Source organism: Mustela nivalis (genome assembly GCF_964662115.1).
Source record: "Mustela nivalis genome assembly, chromosome: 6".
NCBI lineage: Eukaryota > Metazoa > Chordata > Mammalia > Carnivora > Mustelidae > Mustela > Mustela nivalis.
Genome location: NC_139025.1, coordinates 4,900,712 through 4,907,032, shown reverse-complemented (window position 1 = coordinate 4,907,032; position 6,321 = coordinate 4,900,712). Strand labels below are relative to the sequence as shown.

General features: G+C 60.5%; 1 pseudogene across 1 annotated transcript; it reads right to left on the bottom strand.

Annotated features, from left to right (window-relative positions):
* Nucleotides 1–2,357: 2,357 nt before the first annotated feature.
* LOC309866280 (dolichyl-diphosphooligosaccharide--protein glycosyltransferase subunit TMEM258 pseudogene) lies at nt 2,358–2,776 on the bottom strand (annotated as a pseudogene). Its single transcript has one exon. The product of its transcript is annotated as a dolichyl-diphosphooligosaccharide--protein glycosyltransferase subunit TMEM258 pseudogene (transcript).
* Between the last annotated feature and the right edge of the window lie 3,545 nt (nt 2,777–6,321).

Genomic DNA, 6,321 nt, shown 5'->3' with positions numbered 1-6,321 from the left:
CCGTGCACCTTCACCCGGGTTCCCCCAGGGGTAACGCCGTGCCTCACCGCGGCCTGGGACAGGACGGGAAGTGGCCCTCGGGAAAACCGACGCGGAGTCCGCCGGCGTCACGTGCCACCGTCGCTGGCCCGGGCCACTCTGACAAAGCACCACAGACCCGACGGCGTCAACCACGTTTCCTGCTCACGGTCCTGGCAGTGGGAAGCCCCAAGCCCCAGATGCTGGAAGGTCCGGCCCCCTGGGGACCCCTTCTCGCTGTGACCTCACGCGCAGAACAGAGGCGATCTCTGCGGGGTCTTTCTCGTAAGGGCGCTGATCTCAAGGTGAAGACTCCTCCCTCGGGACCTCACCGTCTCCCAAGGCCACGGGCTTGGGGATTAGGCCCAGCCAATGATCCCCGGGGCGACAGACGGTCCACGGCGCAACAACTCCCTGTGTGTGTGTGTTTGCCCGGTTCTGTGGCACTACATGGCGTGGGCCGATCCACGGAACCAGCGCCACAATCAGGGCCCAGAACACCCATCCGCGTGAGGACCCCTGACACTGCCCACCTCCCCCCTTCTCCCCTCTCCCCATCTCTCTCCCTCTGCGACTGTCAGTCTGTCCCGTCATTTTGCCACCGAAGGCTGTGTGTGACGTCCGAGGTCGGCTTTCCTCGCTCGGCCCATGCTGTGGCGGGTGTCCTCGGTTTGTTCCCTCTAGACGGTGGGCAGTGTCCCTGGCCTGGATGGACCACAGTCTGTTTCACCATCTACCCAAAGGGCATCTGGGGCTCTGGTTTGGGGCCAGCCCAGAAGCGGCTCTACGAACACCGTGCACAGGTTTGTGTGTGCATAGAAGTCCTCGTGTCCCTGGGATGAATGCCCAGGAGCTCAATCAGGGGTGAGGGCCAGAGGGGGGCGACGTTCGGTTTCTGAAGAAACTGCCGGACTTCCGGAGCGGCGTCCGACCCTCCAGCCCACACGAGGAATCCCGTCTCTCCTCGCCTCACCTCCTCTCCTCCCAGCCCCCATTTCCGGGGTCCCCTCGGGGGAGCACCAAAGCCGCCCACCCTGCCCTGCAGGGGGCCACACCTTGAGTCTCTCCGTCCTTGGCTCCTGAGGTCCAGCGGGCCCGCCCCACTGAGTCTGCGCTGTGTCCCTCCGTCCTCTGCGCACCCATCAGGCTCTTCCCGCACTTCCAGCGCAGACACCTCTGCCCCCCCCTTCTGAGCTGTGCCCCACACAGCGGCTGGAGGGGCGCTCCTATCAGGGGCTCAGGGCGCCTTCCCAGCCTCACCTGGTCGGGTCCCCCCATTCCTGGTGGCCCGTCGTCACCCTCCTCCGCCTCAGCGCATTCCTGTGTTTGCCCACTCTGTTCCCCATCTTGGCAGCCTTGTCCACCCTTTCCACGGGTCAGTTCTCCACCGGTTTTCAGGGCTTCACTTAAGTGCGGCATTTTTTGAAGAGCTTTCCCTGACTGCTCTGCTGCGTGCCCTCCGTCTTGCCCCTAGGAGACCCTACGCCCCCATGGACAACTGCTGTACCAGCAGGGGGGATGACCTTCGCAGCCCACGGCTGGCGGCCCAGTGGGGCCTGGCCCGGGACACGGGCCACCATGGCTGTGCGGCAGCGACCCCGGGTCAGCTCTCGCAGGTCGAGGTGGCACGGGTAGGGAGCACCCCTGCGAACGTTGCTTTGTGGCCGGTGGTCGGGGAGGACGTCACCACACGGACGTCACTGGCATCAGTCCTTCCGGGGGGCGGGCCTCCACGGGCGTCTGGGTCCGCCCTTTGGGGAGAAGGCCGGGCTTGGCCAAGGTCAGAAGGAGGTCAGCAGGATGTTGCTGGAACAGCCTGGGGGGAGGCTGACCCTGGGTCCCACGCTCTCCCCTGCGCTGTAGCCCCACGCTTGCGGGCAGGGCCAGCCATGCAATTCGTGGGGGTCCCGTAGGAATGTTTGGATTGGCGACAACATGAGGCCCTTCCGAGCACGGGGACCATCCAGGAGGCCCCAGTCTAGGTGGACTAACCTCCCCTTTGCTGTTTTATGGATTCACACAGCACCCGACCTTCTTTACCCGGAACGACCCGCTCTTGCTGACCCGAGGCTGGGGAATGCGCCGAGCAGTGGGACCACTTAGATTCTTCTGTGGCTTTCCACTCGGGGGGAACGTCACTGGCTCTGTGCCTCAGCTTTCCCATCTGTAGACGGGGCGTGCCGCACCCATCAGGGACTGCTCTGGGCCCTGGGACAGCGCTGTGTGTCCCCCAGTGTTGTCCGAGCTCAGGTTTGAGGCGCTGGACTGCCTGGACACTGTCCTCACGCCCTCTGTCCCTCCCACCGAACTCTGGTTTACTTTCTTCACTTGGTGTTTTTTTTTGTTGGTTTGTTTGTTTTGTTGTTTTGTTTTTTTGTCACACATCTGCCTTTATTGGGAGCAGTGGATGGGACACTTTCAGCAACAGTAAAAAAATTAATTTACAAAAGCAGGAATTCAGTGAAGCCGCCTGGCTGGAACCCTTGGGAGCTCATACGTAGATGCCAACCCAGAGCAGCAGGAAGGGGACTCCAAAACCCTTGAAGAGCGAGGCCACCAAGGAGATGAGGAGCTCTTTGTAGATATCCCGAGTGGATTTGGTGGAGGGAACCTCATAAACGAAGAACCAGGCCGTAAAGAACATGCCAATGGCCAACAGCACCATGGTCAGATGAGGGAAGACAGCAGGGCTCACCGGGCTGGTGTATCTGCTCATGGCCTCGAGCTCCATCTTGCCAGGCACCGGGTCATCCGCCGCTCCGCCTCACTTGGTGTTTTTAACAAGGATCCCCCATGCTTGGACCAAGCCCGGCTGTTACCAGGGAAGCCACTAATAAATTTCGTAGGCAAATAAAATTGACTGAAAATTAGCATAAGAAGCCTTAAATTAACAGCATATAATTTTATGAGTATCTCACAAACTAGTCAAAGATGTATGTCAGCCTGGGCCGAGTCAACGCCTTCAAGTGTCTTTCATTACAGAACGCTACTAATTTTTCCCTAATGTAAGCAATGCGTTTTCTTCCTAAACATGGTGCCCTTTGTTCTGCTGTTTGGAAAAATAAATTTCCTTTAAAGCACTGCTTTGCTCCACCGCAAACCAAGGCGGAGGGGCGGGAGCTGAGACGCCCAAGTGGCCCCCTGGGTCTAGGAAGGCCCCGCCGTGCATGGGAGGCTTTCACTCAGAACAGAGGAGACTCCAAGTTCAGGACCACGAAGGCTGGGAGTCAGGAGGCCTCGGGCCAGAGTGGCAAGGGATCCGGAGACACAGACTCCTGGGGCCCGTGGGCATTAGCTCGAACAGGGCTTCTCTGGGAAGCCAGGCTAGGCCACCGGGGCCTCACGGTGGCACACGGCGGTGAAACTGAACCTTTGCTGAGCACATGCCCCGTGCCTGCATGGGGGCACATGGTCAGGGGGAGCCTGGCTCACCCCCAGGACGCCCACAACGTGCCAGGGCTGGTGAGGTGACCAGGGCCCCCTTGGAGCCCACGGGAGAGGCTCACCACCATTTAAGGGCTAAGAAGGGTGCGAGAGGGTGGGGGGCGTTTTTCGGGAAGCGCTAAGGACGGAGCCAGCATGAGCCAGGGGCTGGGGCAGCCGTCACGGGGGCGAGGGGACAGAGGGCTTAGAGCTGAATGGAGCAGAGCTGTGAGGACCTGATTCCGGGGGGGACGTCCACGGCCCACGACGAGGCCCACCCCCCAAGCAGCAGGTCCTAGAGGAACAAAGGCCCCGGGAAACAGGCGGCTGGTGTTTCAAACCTATGCTCACCCCGATGGCCCCACGTGTCAGGAAGACGTGCTCCAGGAAAGCCAGGCTGTGGCGGTCACAGGTCCCCGGGTCCCGGCGACACTTGGAGGAGCAGGCTGGAGGTGTGGCTCAGTCCCATCCGGACTCCGGACTCTGGACGGGAGGCCTCCGTGTTCAGGTGGCAGCGGCAGCGAGGCCCAGTGCGACGGGGCCGGGGCTGCAGAGGGGAGGGAGGAAGGGCCAGCCCAGAGTCCCGGGGAGGGCACGGGCACACGGGCACGAGGGAGGCAGTGATGGGGGCGGGGCGGCTCGGGGAGCAGAGCCATGAGATCAGAGAAAAATATGTCTGTTCGTCTGCCTCTGGTTCTTGGCCCAGGGCTCCGAAAACCCTTGGAATTTCCCAAGTGGGAAGAACACTAGGAGCATCTCTTATTCTAATATTTGGTCATCGGCCCCCAGTTCCGATGCCAAGTTCCGAAATCCTAAATACACGTCCTGTGAACCCCATGCAGGAAGGCTGGTCACTTTGGGGACGCAGCCATTTTCCCAGGGCTCCAAACCTGGCTCCCTCCAGACCCGAGACGGATCATGTCCGCAAAGAGAGCCTGGTCATCAGGGAGGTCCCGGACCCGGCAGGCAGGAGGGGCAGGCTGGCAAGGCGCAGGGGTGAGGGCGACATGAGACAGTCTGCAGGGGACCCCAGCCCACTGTGGCACGGCTGGATGCTACGCAACAGCCCACTGAGTTAGTTCTGTAAAGCGTTGCCCTGTCCAGCTTGCCACCGTGTTCTGATTCCAGGCCCGCTGGACACCTGGTCCTGACTTGCCTTCCCTGGACATCCGCGGCAGAAAGAGAATGCACCGGTCATGCCCGCGCAGGTCTGGGCCACGGGACAGGCAGTGTTTCTCACTGGGCACTGGCACCTTGGCACTGGGTTTGGTGAACTTGGCTCCAAGAACCTGGATACAGGTAATGCCCCAAGGCAAGGAGAGACAAGCCGTCAGCCTCCCAGCTCACCAAGGGCTGGAGAACACGTTCCCAGTGTTTTCCTGAGAGCCCGCACCATGCCTCCGGCACCCGTCCCCGCCCCCTGATTTCCCACTTTGCAGCGTCCAGTCGGCCACAGCTCTAATCGCATGCAGCTTCTCTGCCAAGGGGACACAGCAGAGACGGGGGACATGTGCCTGGGAACACTCGGCATTGAGCACATCCGGGACCAGCAAACGGTCCTCAGGGTACAGAGTGGGGACGGGCTGCCTCCAGGAGAATGGAGCACCCCCATATTTGGACTCACAGTTGGGAAGTGGAGACAGCTACTAGAGGAGATACAGGAGTCGGGGTGGTGATGGGGAGAGAAGCAACCTGCCCCCCGAAGGCCACTGGCTGATTGGAGGGAAGGGCTGTCCAGGGGCTGCGTTCGTCTGCGGGGACGGAGCACCCCGGGCCGGGCCTGCACGGCTGAGGTCAAGGTGCTAGCAGGGCTGGTTTCCCCAGGCCCCCAGGCATGTAGACACTGCCTTCTCCGCTCCGCATCCCCATCTCTCCTTACCAGGACACCAGTCAGAGGGCACTAGGACCCCCTCCCCATGAGCTCATTTTAACTTCTTACCTCTTCAAAGACTGTCTCCAATGGTCTTCATCCTGGGGGGTTAGGACATCAGCATACGAATTGGGGGTGCTGGGGGGGGTACAATTGAGCCCTAAGGAGGGGTAAGAGTTGTGGGGAACAAATTTGAAGATGAAGAGGAAAGTGCAAGCGCCCCGCTTCCTTTGGTTTGCGGAGGCTGGAGGTGGTGAGCTCCCACGACAGGGTTAACCGAGCTGGCCGGTTAATTAGCCGAGCTTCCAGCAAAAGCCCTGATGAGTGATAACATGAGAACATACTTCACACCAAGCCCACAAATCTTCCCTGAAATCAGCTAAGTGCTCATCGCGATGATGCTGGGTTTCCAGGAAAATTAAATAATTGCTGCCCAGGTGGGTCGACCTTAGTCACCGCTTCATTTTCCTGCCCTTGGTGCCATCCTCGAGGGCCCTCCCTCAGCGGCTCGCCTCCAGCCCCTGCTCGCGGACACTTGAGAGGGCTCTTGTTCCTGTCCAGACCCGGCGGGATTCGGCAGCTCCCTCCTGAGGGCTGGTGGGCGGCTGTCACAATTCCATTTTCTCCTTCTAAGTGGCTGCGATCCTCACCCCTCCCGCAAGAGCACGGGGCGGTCGGAAAGGTGGCCAGAACCTTCTCTCTCGTCTCCAGCCCCGGCCCTGTTGCAACCTTCAGGCTTACAGAGAAAAGGGAAACGGGGGCCCCAGTGGAGGTGCTGCATCGGTCAGGTTGAGGGAGGTTAGCTCCAGAGACGATCACCCCAGCACACACACACATTTCAGCGGCTTCCCACCACACATTCATTTATTTACTGATTGATTTTTGGAGAGAGAGAGGGAGCATGTGTGCCTGTGGGAAGAGGAGAGGAGAGAGGGAGAGGGAAAGGAGAATCGCATACAGGCTCCAGGTTCATCATGGAGCCCAAGGTGGGCTCAATCCCATGACCCTGA